A 26,494-nucleotide genomic window follows, 5' to 3' on the forward strand; every position below is an offset into this window, starting at 1 on the left:
TGCTTTTTGGGATCCGAACCCGCCATCACCACCTCGCAAAACCGTGACATACTCATTCATTTTGTTCTTCATTTTTCTGGTCACCAGGACTGACAAACACATTTTATTGTCCGTTTTTCCAAGAACCTCATATGGTGTGCTGGCAATTGTTCTGCCAAATTTTTAATCTCATCCCGAAGTAACCTCAGACCAATCACGGATGGTATGATTGGAACTATGATACGTTTTTGGGGTGCTCACAGACCTCAAAGCACTCAAACAAAACACTCGACACACAATTAGAATGGCGGACTACTATGTGCATTAAGACACTGTAGATAACACTGGATCAGGAATTAGCCAGAAATCCAGCCATTCCTAATAAGCCTTTAACTAATGACCAGTTTTTTGTCTTCATAGAAAATGTGCTTTGGAGGAAAATTCACTCAAACCGTCATGACTTTTTCCTACTGCTTGGATCGTAAAGACAGAATACAGTAAGTACCATCACCAGCGCATATCCAGTATCTACTCTGCGAAAACGCAAACCTACGTAATTGAGTTCAAATGTTAATAGGACTGCTTACCAAAACACCATTTCCTTAAGTCCCTCATCCTTAAATCTTGATCATCACTGTTTCACTAACATGGTGTTTAATTTACCTTCTGAGTTTAATTAACTCATTTAGGCATCCTCACTCTCACGAAACATTGGGTGGTTTAATTGCTTGCTCGACGTCAGGGAAATTGCAAATGTGAATGCGGAGAGGAAGCTGTTGAGCATACGAATATGCTTCCTTAAGGTTGTGAGCATGTAAAAAAAAAAATGAATTAATATATATGTATTTATTCCTTGTCCTCAAAAAGCAATTTTCTCGATATTTTCAGTATTCTCTGCCAGGTGTTTTTTGTTTTCCTTCTTGTGTTGCTCATTAGCTTTTCATTTCCACTTGATCCTGTCCGCCATGTTACTTGTGTCTACCAATCAGGTTCCCGCAGCACATGTGTGCCTCGTTAGCTCGTCAGTTTGCTCGTATTTCGTTGCCTGCTTGTGGTCAGGTTACTCATTGTTGATACAATACAATACAATACAATACAAGACATATTGATTCATATAGCGCTTTGACAATAGTTGAAGCTTGAACAAAACGCTAACCATGAACATCTATCACGCGCAGGAAATAAAGCAATCGAAAAATAATAGAAAGCCTCAGGGAGTTATTTTCTCTTTGTTATACCATTTTTTGATTCTTTGTAGTGGGGATCTGTTTAGTTTGTTTGGGATTGTTCATATAGTATCAAGATTTTTCACCTTCCCTCCCTTTTTTTTGTTTTAACCATATTTTCCAGTATATACGACACACCGGAGTATAAGGCGCAGCCCCAATAAGTGGTGTATTTTTTTCCAATGAATGACAAAAAATTCACAAATATAATAAATAAATATATAAACGTTTTCCAAATATAAGGCACACCACATTATAAGGCGCTAAAGTAGAGCAGCAAGACCTGTTGTGGCTCAATATTACTTCACATATAAGGCGTACTTGTGTATAAGGCGCAAGGTCATCTTTTCAAGAAAATCAAGGCTTTTGGGTGCGGCTCATACACCGGAAAATACTGTAATATTTCTCAGGAGAATGAGTCAACAAGATTTGGATATGATTTTCGTTTTGCAAAGCCTGGACTTTCATCTGAACTGATGAGAAAAAGTTGTTGACATTGATCAGATAGAAGCACACTGAAGTTTTCAATGCAATATCTAGCCCAAGTTAAAATGGCAGCCAATGGCTGAATAAGCCAAGGCAGATGCTGAAGCAGCAATGGTGAAAATATTGAAATGTGCTGATAAACAAAATCCTTTTTATTTCTTGTTGTTGTTGAGTGCTTTCTGCTGATGTCGATGTGACCCAGCCAACTGCTGCTTGCATGCGGAAAGACTACAAGCTGCAATGTACTGTGACATAATTATTGGAGACATTTGTAACATGGAAAACAGAGAGTGAGTGCGCATTTTCATATCTGCTCACCTTCCTCAACAGCCGGAGGAAAAAAAATGTGCCAGGTGTGCGCGCTGAATCCCATGAGCTTGAATGTGATTGTTTAATTCTGAACTACATCGCCAGTTCTTAAGGGGGTTTGAGCATCTCAGATATCTATTTTTAATTCTGCTTTTAAAAATAATTCAGATTTCATTACAATTAACTCATTGACTTCCATCCCAGTGCCAGAGTTTTTGTCATTTTCGCTGAAATTCCAGGACCCACAGAATATTGAGTTTTAGGACTGCATAAAGATTTAATGCCGTGTAAAAAAATCTCTCTTCTTTCATAAAAAAAGCTAATTCCTAAATTAAATGGGTCTGTAGTTATATGAGCTTGAAATGAGGGCGGCTGTCCAAAATACAATGCAATACATACATATTGGTTTATATAGCGCTTGAACAACTGCTCAAGCTGGAACAAAGCACGAACATGAAAAAAAGGGAAATACTGCCTCCTTGTGGAAAAGAGAAAACATTGCCAAAGGCCATGGCCAGCACGTTATCGGCACCCAAGCATGAAAAAACAAAACCCGAACAAATCTGGGAATGGCGTTCTACGTCACATTTTCAATTCCTGAATAAATTTGTGAATGGCAGTGAATGAGTTAACTTCAACGATAAGGTCGCAAAACCTGCATGGTACAGATAGTCTTAGGCATAGATTCTTTATCCTCTGTAAAAACTGCAGGTTATTGAGTTCCTTCAATGTGATATGCTTCTTTGTATATGGATTTATTATAATGTACCCCCACATACACATTTGCATTAATTTCTGCTGAGTCGTATTGGGATGCTTACAACCCTATCAGGCTGTATTATAATTTGCTTTGTCTTTGTGGAGCTCTGCGCTCTTCAAAAATGCTCGTTTGAATCTTTTTTGTTGGATTTATTCATTGACTTGTACACTTCTGTTTTTTTTTCTTGTCAATTCAAACAAACGTAAAAATTATTTTTTCTTTTCCTAATCATGAGAGCTTGTGCACTTAAAATGAATTGTTTTGCATATATCATTTACATATCTGTCAGGTGTATTTATACAGCAAATTAGAGAGGGGGTAGTAGTGCGTATCTCTTTCGCGATACGTTTGAGGCATTCACTGTCGTTGCAAACCCGGCCCATGACTGCACGACGGTGTTGGGGATGTTGGTTCAGACTGCTGCTCAGCTCTCGCATGATTTAAGAAGTAGGCCCGCGATGCAGAATGAGTAACGGCAAAGAGTGCGTATAGACATTTTTCACTAAGGAGTCAGTAAAAAACCAACGTTGGAAGTCAGTATGTCTTTGCTCTGCAGTTGAATTGACAGCAGCTGGCGGATGGCGGGAGCGGAGGCCCCGCCCAGCTGTCAACTCGCTCATGACACTAGCTACTCTTGCGGCGCCATATTGAAGTCAAAACAACAAAAAAATTAAATAACAATAATAATATGACAACACAAAGACACAGAGAGTCATTCAATCTCAAGCACTTTCTGCACCCTCTTTGTTGTATGAAGCAGTTCTAGATAAAAGAGGAGAGGATCAAAGTGTCATTTTCACCAATGGATCAGCGACATCATGGTGAAATGTGCACGTCTGCTACTAGCTAAATGTTGAAAGCAAACGCGAAGCTGTAGCATCCATTGACGAAAATAATATTTTACATTTCCTCTCCCATGTAAATTCACTTCAATTCCAAGACGCAGATTATATCCAACTATCATCCTCATCTCGGAACTTCGAAGCATTGAATCAGCTTGTTGTTCCCTTCACTTCACAAGGAAGTAGTTTTCATTTTTATTGTTTTTAATTCTACCGGGGCATGCCCAGAACACCTCACCAGGGCGTCGGATCACCTCAGCATATATCCCGGATGCAAGCGGCTGAAATGAGCTTTCTCCGTAGGGTGTCCAGGCTCTCTCTTCGAGAAAAGGTGAGAAGCTCGGGAGGGGCTCAAACTCGAGCACATCGAGAAGAGGCAGATGAGGTGCCTCGGGCATCTGATTCTGGATGCAATTTTAACCCGACAAAAGTATTTATCCTCCCAGTTCAAGCCATCCTGTCAGATGTATGGAAATGTCTCAAATGTGACAGTTCTTGACTTCATTGACAGATTAAGAAGATTAAAAAAGTTCAAACGACGCCGCCATTAACAATCACAACGTGGCCAAAGGAGTCTAACAGACGGATGCGCGTCGACAGGCGAATCAACAAACACGTCGACGTGAGGAGGGTGTTCACGCGTGTATGTAAGAAGTATCGCACGCAATTAGGTCATTCCCAATAATTGATTGCCAGACGTTCTCATTAAAACCATCTCTCAAGTGTCAGGCCTTTGATGAGCCCGCAGACCAAACGGAAACATCTCAGCGAGTCGACACGTATACTCATCTACTTTGAAATTTGCTGTTGACAGGTGTAATCGATTCTAAAAATATCTCATAGTGACAGCATTGGTCCGGGCCTTATGAGACGATGAAAGTGACTCCAGGAGGATTTATGTGATTTGTTTTGAAAGTATCGTGTTGGCTCCGTGAAAAGGAACACATTAATTCATTCACTGCCAGATATGTGCAAAAATGTATCCACTCCAGTGCCAGGGTTTTTGTCATTGTCAATCAAATTCCAGGACCCACAGAATATTACGTTTTGCGCCGCCGACGGTTTAAATCTAGCGAGCCAGCTACCTATCTATTTAGATATTTCTATATTGATTTGTTTGTTTATGTATTTATTTATTTATCGATGTATTTTATTTATTCATTTATTTATCTGGCTGGCCAGCTACCTAGATACCTAGCCAGCTACCTAGCCAGTCAGTGAATGAGTTACGAGCTTCCTAACCCGCATTTTTGCTAACATCCACTTTATTCAAACAAATTCCCATGATTTTTGCAACAATACTCAAAACATTCAACCAAACGTCAAAGTACAATGCAATACATACATATTGGTTATTATAGTGCTTTAACAAAAGCTGAAGCTGGAACGAAGCGCTGACATGGAAAAAAGGAAATGCTGCCCTCTTGTGAAAGGGACAAAACATTGCCAAAGACCATGGCCAACGCTTTATCTGCACCCACACACACAAAAAAAAGAACAAATTCGGGAATTCCACTCTACGTCATATTTTCAATTCCTGAATACATTTGTGAATGGCAGTGAATGAGTTAAGTTTGGGTGTGTATATAGAAAAAGACATCAGTAAAAACAGAAGCTAACAAGATCTCACTTGAGACGATTATCAGCTTGCCCTTGTACGTTAACGACCTGCTCGGGTGTCCCGGCGGAGCGATAAGACCTTTTCCTTTTAATTTCGTTATCTTTCTACTTAATTGTGTAACTTTTGCTTACATTGCTTTCCTGTTTCCACAACAAGAACCGTACACATAATATTGCCCCATCCATTCAGAAAGGATTGAAAGCAACAGCGGTAAGAGCGATCCCAATTAGCTTGGAAAACAACAAAGACGCGAAATGTTTGGGTCTTGAATGGCCCAATTAACGGTATGTAAAATCAGCGTCGAAATGGTTGCTGCTTAGGGTACGGCGGGAGTAATGCTGTGTATATATATATATATATATATATATATATATATATATACCATATACCAAGGTGATGCACTCTCCTCACTGCTGTTCTGCATAGGACTGAACCCCCTCAGCCAGATAATCGCCAAGACAGGCTATGGATACCGCCTCAGAAATGGAGCTACGATCAGTCACCTCCTCTACATGGATGACATCAAGCTGTATGCTAAGAGCGAAAGGGACATAGACTCCCTGATCCACACAACCAGGATCTACAGCAGTGATATCGGAATGTCATTCGGGCTGGAGAAATGTAGTCGGATGGTGACTAAGAGGGGCAAGGTAGTCCACACTGAAGGGGTCTCACTCACTGAAGGAACAATAGCAGACATTGAAAACAGCTACGAGTACCTCGGTATACCACAGGCCAATGGCAACCTCGAATTAGCAACAAGGAAAGCGGCTACGACCAAATACCTCCAGCGGGTGAGGCAAGTCCTCAGAAGCCAGCTCAATGGCAAGAACAAGACCCGGGCAATAAACATTGCCCTGCCAGTGATCAGATACCCTGCAGGAATAATAAGGTGGCCAAAGGAAGAGATTCAGACCACGGATGTTAAGACCCGAAAACTCCTCACCATGCACGGAGGGTTCCATCCCAAGTCCAGCACCCTGAGACTGTACACAAGCCGTAAGGAAGGAGGCCGGGGACTAGTGAGTGTGAGAGCCACTGTCCAGGATGAAACATCCAAGCTCCATGAATACATCAAAGAGAAGGCTCCAACGGATGATGTACTCAGAGAATGTCTCAGTCAATGGGGAACAGAGAATGAGGTGCTGGAAGAGGGACAATCATGGGAGGAAAATCCCCTACACGGGATGTACCACCGAACCATAGCAGAAGTGGCTGATCTCAAGAAGTCCTATCAGTGGCTAGAGAGGGCTGGCCTAAAGGACAGCACAGAGGCACTCATCCTGGCTGCCCAAGAGCAGGCCCTGAACACCAGAGCCATAGAGGCAGGGATATACCACACCAGACAAGACCCAAGGTGTAGGTTGTGCAAAGAGGCACCTGAGACAATCCAACACATAACTGCAGGGTGTAAGATGCTGGCAGGGAAAGCCTACATGGAGCGCCATAACCAGGTGGCTGGCATAGTCTACCGAAACATCTGTGCGGAGTATGGACTGGAAACCCCAAGGTCAAAATGGGAAACACCTCCCAAGGTGGTGGAGAATGACCGAGCAAAGATCCTGTGGGACTTCCAGATACAGACCGACAAGATGGTAATGGCCAACCAACCAGATATCGTGGTCATAGATAAAGGGGAAAGGAAAGCCGTTGTCGTGGATGTAGCGGTCCCGAGTGATGGGAACATCAGAAAGAAGGAACATGAGAAAATCGAGAAATACCAAGGGCTCAGAGAGGAGCTGGAGAGAGCCTGGAAGGTAAAGGTGACAGTTGTGCCTGTGGTGGTCGGAGCACTTGGGGCAGTGACCCCCAAACTCGACGAGTGGTTGCAACAGATCTCGGGAACAACATCGGATATCTCGGTCCAGAAAAGCGCAGTGCTGGGAACAGCACGGATACTGCGCAGAACCCTCAAGCTTCCTGGCCTCTGGTAGAGGACCCGAGCTGAAATGGGGACAGACACCACCCATGGTGGGTGAGACGAGGATTTTTTTTTTTAACATATATATATATATATATATATATATATATATATATATATATATATATATATATATATATATATATATCCCAGCATGGAGGCAGTCACAAAAAAATGCATCTAGTGCACGAAGTGTGTAACATTATTTAATTAAACAACAACAACAAAAGCTAACGGGGAACTCTTGGGATGTTGTAACAGCGTAACAAGACAACGAAGGATCAATCTGCTTACCTGTTTTATCAATAAAGACAAGTACGCCGCGGATAAATAAGCTGCCTGTACGGTGGACTCTCCTTGGGGAGTCAATCCAGCAACAATCAATAGTTCTCAAGGAGACACAACGGTGTACCCAGACAAATACCAAAGGATCCCTTCCACAGCGGCTTGAGTGATCCCACAAGTTAATCGCGTTGAACCTTGTCGCTTGTCACTTTCTTGCATCACTTCCGACTGAAAAACGACAACTCACGCAGCCTGCAAAATGCCCACAGTCAACAACCTAATAAATATGTCAATATTCATCCATACAATATGCGAATCAAACCTCAGAAGATTCATCCATACATTCTTTTACTATATTGCTGTGAATGTGAATATTGACCCCTTTTCGAAGTAAGATGTGTTCCCCGCATATGTGCAGACCGTCACACCTGCATTGTGTTTTGAGAAGAAAATAAATTGGCTGTTTACGGTCAGGGTGCACCGATGATTTTTTTTTTCCACGCATTTTGCTCATCTCACCTTTGAGTGGCACATATTTCACTCACTCATCCGTTAACGTTCCGCTCGATATTGTGAGATTGCACCTTTGTCATCCAAGCATGTCGCGGACTTATTTCAAACCGAGAGAAAATATGCCCTCCTCCGTTTCTATGCATCAACATTTTTTTGTAATTTTTACTTTCATTTTACACACATGGACGATATCAAACAGAGACGCGGAATTCATGGCATGCAATGAAAAACTGAATTTATTGTATAGATGTAAAACTCATCAAAATGCGGGTAGAGGATGAGCATGGTGGAACGATAATTCTATATTTATTGGTTTTATGATAATCCTTTAAAGGCAGTCATGAAAATATTTCGGCCCAACCAAAATTTTTACAGGCTCGTTGATTGACAAATGTCTACATTTTTTTTAAATTATATGTCGTATAATCAAATTAATCGTTTCAAGACAAGATAAAGGGAACTTTCCTGACTTTGAATGAAAAAGTGGCACAATTCAACCCATTTTTCAGCATGCAAGTTGCTTTTTCAATATTAGATTTTGTGCTTTTCAAAATATAACCTTACATAAACCACCCAAAAAAATCATGTAAAATTAAAAACAAAATTAATATAATTTAGAGTTTAACTGATTCACTGCCATTCACAAATTTATTCGGGAATTGAAGATATGACGTGGAGTGCCATTCCCAAATTTGTTCGGGTTTTGTTTTTTCATGCTTGGGTGCTTATAAAGCGCTGGCCATGGCCTCTGGCAATGTTTTTTCTTTTCCACAAGAGGGCAGAATTTCCCTTTCTTCCATTTTAGCGCTTTGTTCCAGCATTAGCTGTCTTTAAAGCGCTATATAAAACAATATGTACGTATTGCATTATATTTTGGACAGCCGCCCTCATTTCAGAATCAGAATCATCATTACTGCCAAGTATGTCGAACACACAAGGAATTTGTTTCTGGTAGAACACACTGCACTAGTATCATCATCAAAAAATTGCAAAGAGGCACTATACTGTTCTATTTGGGTTACAGTTTAAAGAGTTAATGGCTTGGGGAAGCTGTTTAAATGTCTGCTGGATTTGCTGCGCTTGGATCAAGCTTATCTAACTCCAGATCCATATAATTTAGGAATTAATTCTTTTTTGTCCTTTTTTTTTAAAGAATAAAGCCTAGGGTTTCTTACGCTGCATTTAATGTTTGTGCAGTCCTAAAACTCAATATTATGTGTTTCTATAATTTGAGTGAAAATGACAAAAACCCTAGCACTCCAGTGGACACATTTTTGCACATTGTCTGGCAGTGAATGAGTTAAAAACCAAAAGTCATATGATTGAGAGTTTGAATTGGGCAAAGACATCTGGCCATTCTCAAATATGGCCATTATTATGAATAACTCGCCTCAGTTGCCAAATGCTTTCGGGAGGGTGGGAGGCGGTTGATGGTGGTTAGCAAGAAAACGCCCATTTGGAGACAATCAAGACGACATCATGAGTGTCAATCAATGATCATTGGTGGCAGGTGTGACTTTCAAATGGAACCACTTCAAAATGGCACCCGCTGATGAACGTTGGTCTGCCCTCGGTACTCCTTCGTGTTTAGCGCGCCTGCTCCACCATTAACGGCACATCAATCTCCATTTTGTTCCCACGTTGGGGAAAGTGGTTTCATAATAAGTTGGGAAATGGACGTTTTGGTGATGATGGGACTTCACTGCACAAATGGGGAATACTTCAGTGTTGTGTAATCACCCAAAATAAAGGGTGAAAGGATACAAAATATTTAATAGACATTGCAAATTTATGATGGATAAAGTTAATGAGTACACACTCAGTGAGGAAAAGCAATTAATTCAGGGGATTTTTTTTTCTATTTTTTTCATGAGGTGACACCTTGAAGCACAAATGAAACATCAAATAATCCTCCAGCAAAGGAAACGATGGCAGCAAGGTAAGTCCGTTTTTCATCCTAAATAGAATGACACAATGATATCCATGCCCTTTTTAAATATGTTTGCAGTTGGACAAATATCACTTTGAAACTACGATTGATTCCCCCTATGACTCCTAAAATACATTTTTAGCAACATCAAAGTCAGTTTTATTGCCAAATATGCTAATATGCAGAGACATACAGCACAGATGAAATGACTGCCCTCTCGGACCCAGCGTGCAAGGCACTTATAATGACTTTGACAAACATAATAATACATAACATAACATAATAAACATGAAGCCGCCAATTTGCTGGGAGAGAAAGGAGCCGCTGCGTGTTTACGCGGCGCCATCTTGGTAAAAAACCTAAAATAACAAATAATATGACAACACAAATACACGGTTATTCACTCTTCAGCACTTGCTGTACACTCTTTGTGACATGAAGCAATTCTACATGAAAGAGGAGAGGATCAAAGCATCCTTTTCAGCAGTGGATCAGGGACGTCTTGGTGGACGGTGCACGTCTACTACAAGCCAAATGTTGAAAGCAAACACGAAAAGAAATGGTCTCACATCTCCTGTCCCACATAAATCCACTTCAATTCCAAGCCGCGACAGTTCCACATACGTACCGGCGCTCTGCGCTGACGCTCCTTTCTTCTTATCGCAAGCTCCTCAAGCCCTGCATCCACCCAGCCACATACTGTTATGTTGTTCTCTCCACATTTTAGTTATCCTTCTTCCAAAACATCAGAATTTAACTCCGTAGAAATTTGACATTTTAGTTCGACGGGCGTTATGGAGAAGCAAGCGGCTAACTTCAAAAGCTAAGAGATACATTGACACCAATGCAAAAGCGTTTGGAAGCTTCTGTTTTCAAGTCGCATGATGCTACTTTGACTTTTCATGTATTAGTTTTTTTTAATTGCCGCAACATTGTCAAGCCACAATTGAATCTTAATAATTACACGGAGAGCTTACCTATCAGTATTCACACTGCTCAAGCAGAAATGTATCAAGTGGGGTTCCTTGATGCAAAAATGTAAAGACGAATACTAAAGGCATTGTGTGGAACAATCCATTTATGGGCATGCTTATATGGAAATTATGGAAATTAAAATCTGCATGTCACTGATAGTGTTGCTGTGGCTTTCCAAAAGTAGGTCTGCATATGTTACGTGCAGTCTTTGAGCCTGTATAAATCGTACTTTACGGTTGACGCAAATATTTATAAAGTGATGCTCAGGAAAAATCCTTTGAAGGAACATTTCAAATGATTCACAATTTATTCCACCACATTTCCTTTGCCGTTTTATTCTCTGTCACATTAAAAAAAACATCCATTCGTCTCACTTGCTGCGTTTTTTTGCGGGAAGACATTTATCTTCGGCTAAATGAACATCTAGCCTTTTGCTAGCGATGACGCTAATGTAGCGCCGAGCTTAAGTGTACAGATGTGTGAAAACAAGATTTAAAAAGTAACATCAACATGATGGACTTTGTTTCTACATTAGTTTGTTGATTCGTGGTGACCTTGAGAAGACCTTGAGGTTTCACTTTTGGTTAAAATAAAAAAGCTCTGTAGTCAGAGACCACCAGTGTGACTTTGAGGAATTTTTGCAACTATAAACAACACAAGAGGACAATTTGACAACCGTCCTTTCAAAAGTCCTCTCTTGCTCGGAGACAAGCCGACAAATCAGAGGAGACATGAAAGCCTTGCTTGTCTTTGAACCTGAGTCATTAACAGGAGCCACCTCGGGGATTGAGTCATGCCTTCGCAATTGCCCAATTGAACTGTAATGGAGACACGCAGTGTGACTTTTTATTGTTCGGTGCACGACTCCGCTTAGTTGGTTTGCAGCTGTCTGCAGCTGGTTGTTTGCTTTGCAAAGCTCTTGAATTCCTTTTGCCATTTGGACAGTTGTGCCCTTTTGAGACGGACAAAGCTGGGGAGAATCGAAAGAAGGCTGATGGATTTGTTTGCTGAATTTCTTGGCCTCAGTCTTAGACCCGTCACACTTTTACAAAAGACGATGAAAGTGAAAAAAGGACTTTTGTAACAATGTTAATTAAAAAAACATGGGGGATTGAGCATTTTTCTATAAATATATTATTCTGGGATTTGTCCACAAACTTATTTGTTTGGCTCAAAAAATAACACTGACTGAGAGAGTAAACAACTTCAAGGGACTTTCGTGTTATTCAGCCAACACACCCGAAGAAAACCATTAGCACCCTAGCAGAGGTAATAAAGATTGATGGATGAAGATGGACAAAAAGTTAGGGTAGCGAGAGGGATGGGGAGGGGCGAGGGAGGTATAGGGAGGTGGGAGGGAGGGAGAGAGGGAGGCAAAGAGAGACAGAGGCAGACACGGGGAGAGACACAGAGAGACACACAGAGAGACAGAGACACAGAGAGACACGGAGAGACACACATGGAGACACACATGGAGAGACACACGGGGAGACACACGGGGAGACACACGGGGAGACACAGAGATACAGAATTTTGCCCGCTAACGGACCACGTCACGTTAGATCTCACTCGTGAAAATCTATCTGTTCTAAGGTTAGCTAAAACTAATATCATGGAAACTAATAAATGTACCTTTTTAATTTTAGAGCTTGCTTTTGATGTCATTAATTTATTTATACTGGATTTAAAAACACCATTCGGAGAATCGAGTAGCAATAGTGTTGTTCAGGCCAAACTACTTCACAGAACAACTTGAGCTAGCCACATTTTATCGCAAACATGCTAACCTGTTTCCCCCTCGAATACATCTATTATGGATGAGCTTCCGAATGTCTACCAAACACAAGCTTTAAGTCGTATTACAGAGTGACAATTCTAACTGTTCTGGATGTTGCGGCTACGTTGGAGACGGATGCATTTGTTTGTCAAGGAGTGGTTAGCGCATCTGCTAACTGTTGAAACTGGGCTCTCGCGTTCGTGTTTTGACTTTCTCTCTGTCCATTCCCAAACATTATTTGCTTCATTTTGAATTCTAAATGGCTTGTACAGATGCTTGTCGAGATTTTTCTGGTTCAGGGTGAACTTTCTCTGCTGGAATAGTCTCTTCCAAAGTCGGTGCAGAAAATGGACGGTGACATTTTTCTTCGTTTTCCATTAATGTCTGCATGATGAAAGATTTAATGACACAAATTAATCATAACTTCACATGTAATTTATTAAGCCATTCAACATTCATTCCAGATTTCATATTCCAGGCACAGCCTGAGCTTTTTTTAAGCGCTTGGCTAGGGAGTGTGTTATTTGTATCTGGAAGGGAAGACGGCTAAGCCAAACAAGCTTCTAAAAGCAGCTAATTAGCGCTAAAATGAATGCCTGGTGGCGAGCGAGCTGGGGTTGGGTCCCATCTGGCCTCTGCCTGGCACGGATAACTACAAGAAGCCCCTCGGTCTGGACACAAAAAATATGAATGACCTCCGCATAGTCAAGTCAAGCTCTGCTAGCGCTCTACTTTTAATAGTCAACTGAATTGTATTTATAAAGCACTTTCAAATGGCCATCGCTGATACCACTTTGAAAGTTCCGAACAAGGCCATAGTTGCGGAACCGAATCACTGAGCCGGTGTATCAAGATAACGTGACAAATGCGCAGTCTGTGAAGCCCCCCCCCCCCCAAAAAAAAAAAAATGCTCAAGCTTTTCACGGTGGGCTTTGGAACGTGGACGAAGGCAAAGCGATTACGTTCTTGCCAGCAGATACGACGAATATTTACTTCAACAGACGGCTGCTGCCGGTGTTGTCTTAATCTACCGATCTGGGGCCGCAAAAAGATAATTATGCCTCACCTTGCTGCCAAACATTGACTGCTCTACATTTTCAAGTGAGTCAGTGGGACTTGGCAGAGTTTATTCATCGGTATAAAAAAAAGAATGAGTGATGATTAAATGAAAATGAGAGCCAGTCAAGCTCCAGATTTTCTTCAATAGGAATATCGTTTTTGATAAAGCTTCCCGTATAAGGCCTGCTGAGGGTTGTTTTGAATTCCCTTACTTCGTTTGCCTCCCATGCAGCACCTTGCTTGCTTCTGTTTTTTTTTTACAAAAAAATGTACTATTGCAAAGTAACGTCTTGAACTAAGACATGTTCTAGTACAAAAATGCTCTGCTTTCAACGGTGAGCAAAAAATTCACTTCTGTTTCACCTTTTAGCTGGGAAATGGCATTCCCGATTGGGTTTAAGTCTGGGGATTGACTCCTCGGACAGTCCAGAATCTTGCTCTTACTTTCCCAAATCAAATTGTTGTGCATGGAATCCAAAAGTAGCTTGAGCTAACTTTCTGTCAAGATCTAGTCACCATTAGATAAAAACATCCTGACCTCTGAGCAGAAACGTTTGTGAAAATCGGTGCGAATCCTTTGACACACAGTACCATCGCGCGCGACGGACCATTCTGCCAAGAAACAAAAGAGCAGGTCAGAAAGACCTCTCCAAATGTTTCCACCCTGTCAGAAAGTGAGCGGACAAATTAATTGGAATCAAGCAGTGCCGGCCATCTCCAATAGGACTCATCCGAGGTTCCTTTTTGGAGGCAGAGCACGGCGAGGCAAAATGAGCAGAATGAGGTCAAGGGGTGTCTGCTTCATTCACCCGCAGGAGTAGTTTGCTTTCATTTCTTCCACTTTTATGCAAGTAGGTTGTTCGGCGCAGTATCATTTGTTGTGTTTGCCACGAGAGATTCATACATAGAAAGCATGCAAATTCATCAGCCGATGCAAGAAATGGGCTCAAAAGCTTTTTTTTTCTGGTGGTCATTTCATTTCATTTAGAAAATCAATAAATATTTTGTAATCGATAATGTTTGTTAACATACATAATTTAAATATCTCGCAAACAATACAATACACAATTTTTCACGCAGTGCAGTCACAGAAATTATTTTTATGTATTGCCTGTATATTACGTTTTTGTCTTCTTTTTCAAGAAATTCTTGTATTGCATCTGTATAGACTGAACGTTACATCTTTTCCGGACTTCAAAGCGCACCTTCAATGAATGACATATTCCGTATATAAGGCGCACTGGATCGTAAGAATCAGAATCAGAATCATCTTTATTGCCAAGTATGTAGAACACACAAGGAATTTGTTTCCGGTAGAACACGCTGCACTAGTATCGTCGTCAAAAAAAACTGCTAAGTGGCACTATACAGTTCCATTTTGGCTAAACTTTGAAAGAGTTCAAAGAGTTCAAAGAGATAATGGCTTGGGGGAAGAAGCTGTTTAAATGTCTGCTGGATTTGGCACATAGTCAGCTTTGGAAAAAAAGCTGAAGGCTTTTATGTGCGCCTTATCGTGCGGAAAATACCATAATTTTATTTACTGCTTTTACCATATATGGAAAGTCTTATCTGCCTTTATTGCTGTTGAATATAAACCTTCCCATTATTGCAATTTCGGTTCCAAGTCTTGAATTTTTTTGTGTTTTATTCTTTTGACTTCAGGATGGCGCCACAGGAGTGGCTGCCTTTACAGCAGCTACTGAATTTTGTTTTTCTACTTCTTCTTTTCCTTCCCTCTTCCTTTCATTACTTTAGACATTTTATTCTAAATGTGTGGCGTTGGCAGAACTCTGTTTAGCGCTGCGATAGCGCCAGTTTGTGTTGAGAGTTAAAGGACAACCGACGCCCCCGGACAAGTTTTGTTCATAATTTGTAAAAATCACTTCAAATGACTTCTACTGAGCGTATTTTACAAAGATTCCACCGCATAGAGCTATATTTTACGTTTTAAGACTCGCGCTGAATATTCAGGAAGTCATGTTTTTGAGTTGGTGACGAGTCCTCACCCTACGTCACTGAAGGAACGCCCCTGACCGAGAAAGCGACACACAATGCATTTTGGGTACATCATGTTGATCCGTGTTGATGGCGTAATTAGAAGGAAAACACATAAATAACGCCATGGTGAATCATTGTGTGTTGCACCAAGACTACTATTTGATACTAGTTCACACAAATTCCCAACAGACAAATCAGCCCATTTCCAAAGGAGCTTGGGGGCCATCTTGTGCATTTTCTGGGACGCTACATTGGATGCTCGAATTGATACGGAAGGATTTCTTTAATCGATTGCAAATATTTATGCTTTCCTCTTCAGAACTATTTGAATCGTATTCATCACTGGATGAGTAACAAGAAAGCATCTTCTCCGAATCTGAAGCCATTGTTTTGATTCTAGAGCAAGGCAAGACGTCCTGGCGTGACATCACGAACAAGGGGGCGGGACCTTTGAAACTTGCCATTTCTGATGTCATTTTGAAGTAGTTTTGGGATACTTTAAGTCATTTTTATTGGTGTTTTGCATTTGACTAAAAATATCAGCCTGCATGTTTTGGGTATTTTAGATGCTATAAAACGTTTTTCTGATGTCAGTTAGGAAACAAAAAAATGGTCTCGGTTGTCCTTTCAAGGCATGATCGCATGAGCCGCTGATGACAAATCTCCATATGTCGTGAAACAGTATGAGGCCGTTCACCCCCCATTCCCCTTCCGCATCTTGACATCTGCCTCGCCAGGTGTTCCTGGTCCAACCTCTTCACACTTGTCCTCGAGGAAAATAGCAAAGCTAATTGATATGACCCCAGAGTTCAAATTACTTAGCCCCATTGGTTATTTCTTTTTTTTATTTATGAGGGTCCGTCAAAAGTAAGCACTACTTTGCTATTTCCAAGGCTCGTTGACAAGCAGCTGCAACTTAACTGAAATTGTTATCGCGACACTTTATGAAACAACCTCGGAGTGGCGAGTGATTAATTTGGGGTTCACAGTCGTCATGGCCCCTCCGAAGGAAACCCGAATTTCGATTTAGCCCGAAACAAAAACAAACCCTAAAAAAATTGACACCCTTGGGTTAGAACTTGATAACCTCTTGTTAACAGGTTCCTGTTCCAGCACAATAAGTCCATGTGAATGTGAGCAGTTGGCAATAATAGTTGCATTACAGACACTCCCCAACTTACGAACAGTTACGAATAACGTTACATACGAACATTTTTGCAGGTACAGTAAGTCGATAAATGTTCGGACAGAGATGCTGTAAATTAGATTTTGTATTGCTCGCCTTTTTTCGGCTGAGCTCGCTTGCGATTGGCTGTGTTTTATACTTTGTCGTTGAGTGTTTGACTTGAACATACATTCCATACAAAATTTAACACTGAAGCAACTTAGGAACAAATTCACCTCGCGAACGACCCCTTGAAACGTCTCTCGTTCGTAAGGTTGGGAGCATCTGTATATGTACCACGAATTAAGGAGACACCTATCAATAAAAATGACAAAATACAGTAAAGTCTCGTTATATCGATATCGGATATATCGATAGTCCCGGTTATATCGATACTATTTCTATGCACGCACGGAGAAAATTACATGCAAACAGGGTTGGATATATCGATAGTCCCGGTTATATCGATATTTTTTTGGACTCCCTTGAATATCGATATAACGAGACTTTACTGTATATTGATATTAAATTTGATCATTTTAGACATGATGATCCCGTTTTCTTTGTGATAGCCGGCAGCAGTCCAGAGTCCATCATTGGGCCTCAGCCCCGACGACGTAAAAGTTTATTGCTAGCAGGAATGAACCGTGCTCCTTTTTTTCGCCCTTCCTGAAAACGTGTCGGTGATGTTTCTAATTCATGTACCCGACTTCGTTCTCCCTGGAGAATATCTCGCCTTTTCTCTTTTATTGATATTTATAGTGTGAGGCTGTCTGGGGTGTAGAGCTCTGTGACAGCTCACTCTCCCAAGCAAGTTTGCTGCCGTACAAACCAATAATGTATTTGTCACCCGCTGTCAAATGTCATCCTGGCCACCATTCATCTTTTTTTTCGCGTCTGTTTTTTTTCTCCTCAGCACGACGCAGCAAATACGTGGCCTACTTTTGCTAAGGAAATACATGGAAGCTCGTGGCGGATACGCAATCGCGGAAATAATTGGTGCTGTGTTTGTCTTTGTTAGTATTCAAGCGAGAATATGTCCGAATGTTTGAAATGATAACACGCATTTGAGCAGAAAGGTCTCCATTCGATACGAACTATGGCGAGGATTGCAACGAAATATATTCAGAACACCTGAAGCTTGGTTTTATTTTTCGTATCTTGGCTGGCATTTAGATTAGATGAGATGAGCCTTTATTTGTTTTACAGTGGAGAAATTTACATTTCACAGTATCAAAATGAAAATACAGAAGCTGCTGTAAAGACACCCACTCTCGCGGCGCCATCTTGAAGTCAAAAACAAATAAAATAACAAATAATGTGACGCAACACAAAAGAAACAGACAATCATTCAATAATAATAATAATAATAATAATACATTTTATTTCCAAGCGCCTTTCAAAACTGTCAAGGACACTTTACTGTCACGGGACAAGCATTTTTCTGCGGGTGAGCAGCGGGAGCCATTCGCGCCAGCGTTCACTCAACCACGGAGGTAACAAAAACTTATGGCACTAATGTGGGTGTGTATATAGACAGACAATATGATACATCCTAATTTATATAGCGCTTTCACAACAGCTGCATCTGTAACAAAGCGCTTCACATAATATCAACACAAAGCAAAATGATAAACACAACAGGAATATAAAAACATGGACATGATGTTTGAGTACAAGACAAACACTTTATTACATGAAGTAGTTCTAGATGAAAGAGGAGAAGATCACAGTCTCCTTTTCACCAGTGGATCTGGGACGTCATGGTGGAATGTGCACGTCTGCTACAAGCTAAATGTAGAAAGCAAACACGGAGCTGTAGCATTCCTTTGACAAAAAGAGATTGTCTCATATCTCCTTTCCCGCGTAAATCCGCTTCGATTCCAAGCTGCGGCAGTCTGCGCTAACGCTAATTTCTTGTCATCGTGGGCTCCTCAAGCCATGCATCCATCCAGCCGCAGACTGTCCAACAGCGCCGACATTTCCGCTGAACAAAGCAGGGCAGTGAAAATGCTGCCCATTACAGTCTCAAAAAAAGCACAAGCTCCCAGAGCTGTCCTGCCATAAGTCAAATGTCATCGACATTCCTCCCGATCAAAAACAGTGCTGGCATGTTCATGTAGACAGTCTAATGAGATCCCAAAACTCAAGCTACCCTTTAATTGTATTGCAATTCATAACGGTTTAGAAGTGAACACCTTCTCATTAAGAAGGCGTCAAATTTGACCTCCGTTGCCGTCACTCTCCGCTTTTCGGCAATCGCTTGGGAGTATTCATAAGTGCTCACTATCGCCACGAAATCGGTGACATCTTGAATAGATTAAGTATGAGGCTATTTTTATCAAGAGTTAGGGCCATTCCCGGCATGGCACGGTGCATTAGTCTCGAACAATAGTTGAAAAGAGTGGATTTAGCAGGGCAGAACCATGAGGGATTTCCTCTGTAATGACTCCCAACGGCGTCGGAAGCGTGATATTGATGTCACATCGGTTTCCCGAGCATGCACATGGGGATTGTTAAAATGGTTTCCCCTCTAAAAAAAGCAAGATAGCTGATCTCATCTCTTGATGCCATGCATTGTGTATCATTGAATGGATAAACTGGGATTTTGTACAGATGGGGTTAATCTCTCGGCCCATTTCAATTGAAACGATTTAATTGGATTGATTAAAATAAAGAGGTTGAGTATGCGAATAATAGTGAGCTACTATGTCCAATTTGTCATCTGTTGGCAGCTGGTGGCGATTGCACTTTATAGGCTCCTCAGGGTCGTTTTTGCCTGTGCGTTGCGTTTCCTTTCTTTGTTTCCTTTTGTGTAATCACCGAATGGCTTGCACATAACCGGACAATCTGGAGCCTCATTTTGCGATGGGCGTTGATTTACTAGCACGCTAGGCTATCGTTAGCGTTGTTAAAGAAAACATTTGGGATGCTGTAAATCATATGAGCCTTCTGCGCACCTCACGAGAACTTATTTTAGTCAGAATTAAAAACAATATTAATGAAAACTACTTCCTTGTGAAGTGAACGGAACAATAAGCTGATTCAATGCTAAGACGTTCCGACATGATTTGGATAGTTGGGTATAATCCGCGGTTTGGAATTGAAGCGGATTTAAATGGGACAGGAGATGTGAAACAATCCCTTTTCGTCAATTGATGCTACAGCTTTGTGTTTGATTTCAACATTTAGCTAGTACCAGACATGCACATTCCACCATGACGTTGCTGATCCACTGGTAGAAAGGACGCTTTGATCCTCTCCTCTTTCATCTAGAACTGCTTCATACAACAACATTTTTTGTTGTTTATATTTTTGTTGTTTTAACTTCAAGATGGCGCTGCGAGACTGGCTGCCTTCACAGCAGCTCCTGTATTTCTTTTTCTACTTCTTCCTTTCCTTTCCTCGTCCTTTCATAACTTTGCTGCTGTGAAATGTAAATTTCTCCACTGCAAGAAAGGCCAATCCAATATTTTGTCCTTCTTGTTTTTGTTCCCCAACGGCAGATGTTTTCTGCTCGGCGTCATTGAGCCGCTGTTATTTATTTTCACCAAAATGTCTTTTTTTTTCTTCTTTAGTTTCCCTTAAAATGGAAAGCAAAACACTTTCAAATGCGATACGGAGACTCAACTGCTTCAACTGCTCTGGCAATGTTTTTTTCCCTTCCACAAGGGGCAGCATTTCCTTTTTTCCATGTTAGCGCTTTGTTACCGGTTCAGCTATTGTTGAAGCGATATATAAATCAATATGTATTGTACTGTATTTTGTACAGCTGCCCCCATTTCAGGCGTATACAACTCCCGAGACCCATATAATTAAGGAACTTTCTCTTTATTTCTTATGAAAGGAGAGAGTCTAGGGTTTCTTACGCTGAATTGAATGTTTATGTGTTGCAAAAACTCATTTTTCTGTGGGTGTATCTAGCTAACAGATAGCCAGCTAGCTAGTAGATAGCCAGTTGAAGCGATATATAAATCAATATGTATTGTATTTTTTACAGCTGTCCCCATTTCAGGGTACAGCTGCCCCCATTGTCTCCTGCATTTTGAGTGAAAATGACAAAAAGCCTTTCACTGGAGTGCACTCATTTTTGCACATCATCTGGTAGTGAATGAGTTAAATTATCGATTTAGTCGATTAATTTCAAAGTATAATTCTCTATTATCCCTCCACCGATTATGGGTTCCTTTTGAAAAACAAGTTAACCAATTCAGGGTGTCCCCGTCCTAGTGTCCGAAGACGGCTGGGATAGACTCCAGCACCCCCCATGACAGGCTCCAGCACCCCCCGCGACCCTACTGAGAAAAAAGAGGTATGAAAATAAATGGATGGAAGTTAACAACATGGCATATAATGTTCATTTTAGAGGCGCGTTACCCAGGGCACAGTCAAGTCATTCTCCTTTTCGTGATGAGACGTCACCTCCATTAACCTGCCAAAGCGTTACGTAAATACTCCCCTCCTTGACAAACCGACACGTTATCAAGGAAACCTTTTGAATGTGAAATAAAGCGCTCCAATAAGAAATAAATACAGTAAAGTCTCATTATATCGATATCGGATATATAGATAGTCCCGGTTATATCGCTACTATTTCTATGCACGCACGGAGAAAATTACATGCAAACAGGGTCGGATATATCCATAGTCCCGGTTATATCGATATTTTTTCGGACTCCCTTGAATATCGATATAACGAGACTTTACTGTATACTGTTTCATGCCGGGAGCTACAATACAAGTATCTCATCCAGTGGTGCAATTCTTGTGTTTAAAACATATCTACAGCAATTAAACCGATGGCAGCCGATATAAACACAATCTAATCACATAATAGCTTTTTTTGGAGCCCACACAGAAGAATAATTATGCAAGACAGGGTCATTTAAAAAGCATTCATGGTATTTTTTCCCCTCCACTCGGTTGAGTTGATTATTGTTGTTGTTGCCTGAGCAATGAAAAAGATAAAATACGCTGCCAACCAAATGTCTACAACTCATGAGAGGCAAAAAATAGATGGCCTATTTATTGAGCGTAAGAGTAGTTACTACTTTAAAAGATATTCTGACAACAGCACCAGATGGAGAGTAGCTTTCAGAGGCCGTTATTCTGCAATTACCGTATTTTATGGTGTATAAGGCATACCCAAAAGCCTTGATTTTCTTCAAAAGATGATATATGTGAAGTAGTATTAAACCACGTAAGTAATATTAAACCATAACCGGTCTCGCAACTATCGTCAGCAGCCAGCGACTCCATTTCCCCCGGTAGAGGACGTAGTGTGTAACCCTGGCCTCTACTGTAGTGCCTTATACCGTGGTGTACCTTATATTTGGAAATGTTTTATCTATTTACGTATATATTATACTTGGAAAACTTGTTTTCATACATCAAAGGTGCGCCTTATACTTGGAAAAAGTTTGAAAATACACTATTCCTTGGGGTTGAACCTTGTACTCCAGTGCGCCATGTATTGGAAAATACGGTAAAATCAAGCAACAATGGTTTTATATCATCTTTTTTATCAGTACAAAAGTGTGTTAACCTGCCAGACTCACAGTGCAGAGGTCCTAGGTTCGATTCCTGCTCCTACTTTCCAAATGTGGAGTCAGCATGTTCTCCCGTGTTTTTTTTTTTCTTTTTTCAGGTGTTTCGGTTTCCGCCCACATCCCATAAATATGCGTGGCAGGTCAATGGAACATTATAAACTGACCCTACGTAGTCATACCCCGATTTGATAATCCGTTCCAGAAGGCTGTTCAAAAAGCTGCTTGTTCGAAGTTGGAATCTATTTTATTAGCCCATGATTGGGGGCTAGTTGTCACATTTTGGTTTGCGGCCAACGGGGGGCACTGTAGGGCCCTGCCTGCAGCTGCACAGGAATGGCTCATTTTAAACAGTGGCAGTTAGAATGACTTACGGTACGACCATTTGGTGTCGGGTCATTGTTTCTTGCACCCTATCAGGTTTGTTTCATCTGGTCATGTTTTACTCCTGGTTTTGTTTGCTACTTTTGGCCTTTCTGTTTTGATGACATTGTTGTTTGAGATTTTGTTAATGCTGACTTTATTTAACAACATTTTTAAAATACACCCTGCGCCTCCCTCCTGCCTGCCTTTTTGGGGTCCACCACCACCACCTAGCAAACCTTCACACTAATATGCTACACAGAAATAACAAAAAAAATCTGAAAGTCTGATTTGCATAAATCACAACAAATACGCCTGCGCTCAATGAACATTAACACGAGGAAGCTTCCCTTTCTCGTGTAATGAAGCCAAAATGATTCAAGTGTAGTTTTCGGGTTTGCTCAGTTTGGTGTTAAACTAGTTTTCGGTTGTAATCTAAAGCATAAAAATCTCAAATTTTCTGGTCGAAATCCAATTTAGTTGATGACAGATGTTCGAAAAACCGTCGTTTGACTTGACTTTTATAAATAGATCATCAAGCCTGATCTCCTGCTTCAGCTGTCAATGACTGAGTCCTTTCTCCGAAAATGGTAATGATACATCCTAAAATACACAAATAAAAGAACTGTCACACATGCATAAAGGACTTCCAAATGTTTTTGACACATTGCACTGCAAAAGAAGCCTACAATCGCTCCAATAGCCTTTTTTTCCTCATAATTGCTAGGAGCCCTTCTGCGACTTGCCCACACAGCAAGTTGGCACGCTTGCCGTTCGTCGATTGTGCGGCTGCCATCGCGCAGCAAGTAACGTTTGGCTCCTTTCACTTCATGCCGAGATAAAGCATTAAATGTTATTCTCATCGTGTCAACACAATAGTGGCTCCTGGACAACTGCAGAGGCTTTTGGATCATCCTCCCATTGTGTTGTTGCCTGTTTGTTCAGCACAATGCCTGGCATCATTGGGCATTCGGGTTCGGGTGTGTTTGGGGCTCCCTTTTCTGTTTGTGATGTTGGCAAATAGATCATGTTCGCAACAGCGCTTATCTTATTTGGATACGGAAGCAGTTGCTTCAAAGATTAAAGTACCGGTACTCTAAGATAGATGCTAGTAGTATGATAGCAAACTGAAAGCTGTAATTCATTTCAAGTGGAAGTGCAAAATAACCAGCTTGAAATGTCTCTTTCATACGGATGTGAGATTTCAGTTTGTTGCTATGTCGCCGGAATCTGCCCACTGATTCAAGAGCGTTGGCCAATGGAATTTAACTCATTCACTGCCATACGATGTGCAAAAATATGTCCACTCCAGTGCCAGGATTTTTGTTCTAGTCACTCAAATTGCAGGACCCACAGAATGTTGAGTTTGAGGACTACATAAACATTGCTTTCAGCAACTTTAGACTCTCTTCTTTCAGCAGAAAAAAAAGTTAATTCCTAAGTTATATAGCCCTGGAGTTGTTTGAGCTTGAAATGGGGGCAGCTGGACAAAATACAATGCAATACATATATATTGATTTATATAGCGCTTTAATAACAGCTTAAGCTTCAAACAAAGTGCAAACACGAACAAAAGGGAAATGCTTTATCGGCACCCAGAAAAACCAAAACCCAAACAAATTTGGGAATGGCGCTCCACGTCATGCTTTTCAATACTCGAATAAATTCGGCAATCGTAGTGAATGAGTTATCTTTACTTTTTTTGCATTTTATTTTATTGTTTTTTTTTAAGTCATTAAAATGAGCGATCTAATGAACTGGATCAAAATGACGTCAAGATATCTCCATTTTCTGAAAGTTTGACATGCAAAATACATTTTTTAGTTATTTTTTATCCGATGCACATATTCAAGACAACTAGTGCCGGGTGTAACAAAGCAGCCCCAGAACCGTCTCGTCAAGTTATTTCAGTGACCATTGTGGGTTTTTTATTTTTTATTAATTTTCTGTTAAGATTGACTGTACTGACCTCGTTCTAAACTCCCTTCTTGTAGTACCGTATTTTCCAATGTACAAGGCTCACCCAAAAGCCTTCATTTACTTCAAAAGATGACACCTTATACGGAGGTGCTCTTTATATGAGAAGTAATATTGGGCCACAACAGGTCTCACAACTACTGTCAACAGCCACCGACTCAATTTACTCCCTGTAGAAGTATTGCATAACCCCAGTGTCTACTGTAGTGCCTTATAATGTGGTGTGCCTTATATTTGGAAAACTGTGATATTGACATACTATACGTATGTGGAAAACGTTTTTCATTCATTGACGGTGCGCTTCATAGTCCGGTGTGCCTTATGTATTGAAAAAGTTTGAAAATCCACCATTCATTAGGGGTGCGCCTTATATTGCGGTGCACTTTATACACAAGAAAATGCAATAATTTTGAATGTTGAGGATACGTCTCGCATTGCTCATTTTTGTCATTCAGGCTTTGTCTTCAAACATTCCTTCACTTATTCCACCCTTCAATTTTCTCACCTTCCTACTCGCACCTCCCCCTTCACAGTCCTGTCCAAACGTTTCCTTCGCACTTATCTTGTTTTTATCCGTGTTTTCATCACTGGCTCACAAAGCAGTCTGGGTCACCTCATGTTGACGATGGCTAATCCCTCTGAATCTATTTTTATGTCGCACAGTTAGTGAGCCACCCACCCGCACCGCCACATGAATCGTTTATTCTTCCCTCACTCATTGGGACTTGGAAATTGATGTAATTGAGTGTATCATCCGCGAACAAGCTTGCGGAACAGAAATGGCAGATTTCCTTCCATATGTTCGCCGCTAACTCGATGAATCAATTGTCTTTGTCAAGGTGGAAGCATTGTTATTTTTGTCCAAACCAATTAAGCCTTAAATCAAGATGTCCACCACAGAGGTGTCATTCACAACCTGAGATAGCGTTAAGTGTTTTGGAGCATCATTGACACTGCAGTCATGAAACGTAAGGCCAGATACTTTCTGTGTGTGGTAAACTCGGCAGGCTGTAGTGATGTAACGCGATTTTATCAAAAACTGGTCGTTCAGTTTTTATAACGTGACATTCATCCAATGGTCTTCTTCTTTTCCTTTTGGCTTTTCCCTTCAGGGGTCGCCACAGCGAATCAATGTCCTTCATCTTCAGAGGTTTAATTCGCATGTTTGTTTTGGCCAAGCTTTTACGTCGGATGCCTTACCTGACCGGGCTTGGGACCGGCACAATAAGACACTGGCTTGTGTCCCCTTGTCGATACGGAACATGCAACTCTGTGAACTTAATAAAGATAAAGATGCTCAGTAAAAGGCTCCCGAACACAAAATGGTTATTGGCACAGCAGCATTCAAATAAAGTAAAACTATACTTGCCTAAAGTAAAAATACAAAGTACACAGTTAAAAATATAAAAATGACAATAAAAATGACAATTAACAATTAAAGTTAACAATTAAAATTAACAATGAAAATTAACAATGAAAATTAATGAAAGTAAAGAACGAAAGTAAAGAATGAGAATAAAGAATCAAAATAAACAATCAAAATTAATAATATAAATTAACAATCAAAATTAATACTGTAATATAAATTTACAAGCAAAATTTACAAGCAAAACTAACTATCAAAATTAATACAAATTAATAATAAAAATATATTAAAAAATATGATAAACATAATATAAATTATAATAAAATTTGTAACATTACAATAAAAATTGCACTAAAATTCCAATGGTCATTGAGAATAAATACAACTCATTTGATT

At 40.6% G+C, this 26,494-nt stretch overlaps 1 long non-coding RNA gene across 1 annotated transcript in view; it reads left to right on the top strand.

The window, feature by feature from the left end:
- Window positions 1-410: 410 nt before the first annotated feature.
- Window positions 411-26,494, top strand: part of LOC148886456 (uncharacterized) — a 46,003-nt gene continuing 19,919 nt past the window's right edge. The window contains exons 1-2 of the long non-coding RNA XR_016117910.1: window positions 411-476; window positions 9,817-9,881. This is a non-coding gene — a long non-coding RNA (uncharacterized LOC148886456). The remainder of the gene's footprint in view (window positions 477-9,816; window positions 9,882-26,494) is intronic.

Source organism: Hippocampus bargibanti, linkage group LG16, assembly GCF_051943395.1.
Source record: "Hippocampus bargibanti isolate YZ-2025 linkage group LG16, ASM5194339v1, whole genome shotgun sequence".
NCBI classification, from domain to species: domain Eukaryota; kingdom Metazoa; phylum Chordata; class Actinopteri; order Syngnathiformes; family Syngnathidae; genus Hippocampus; species Hippocampus bargibanti.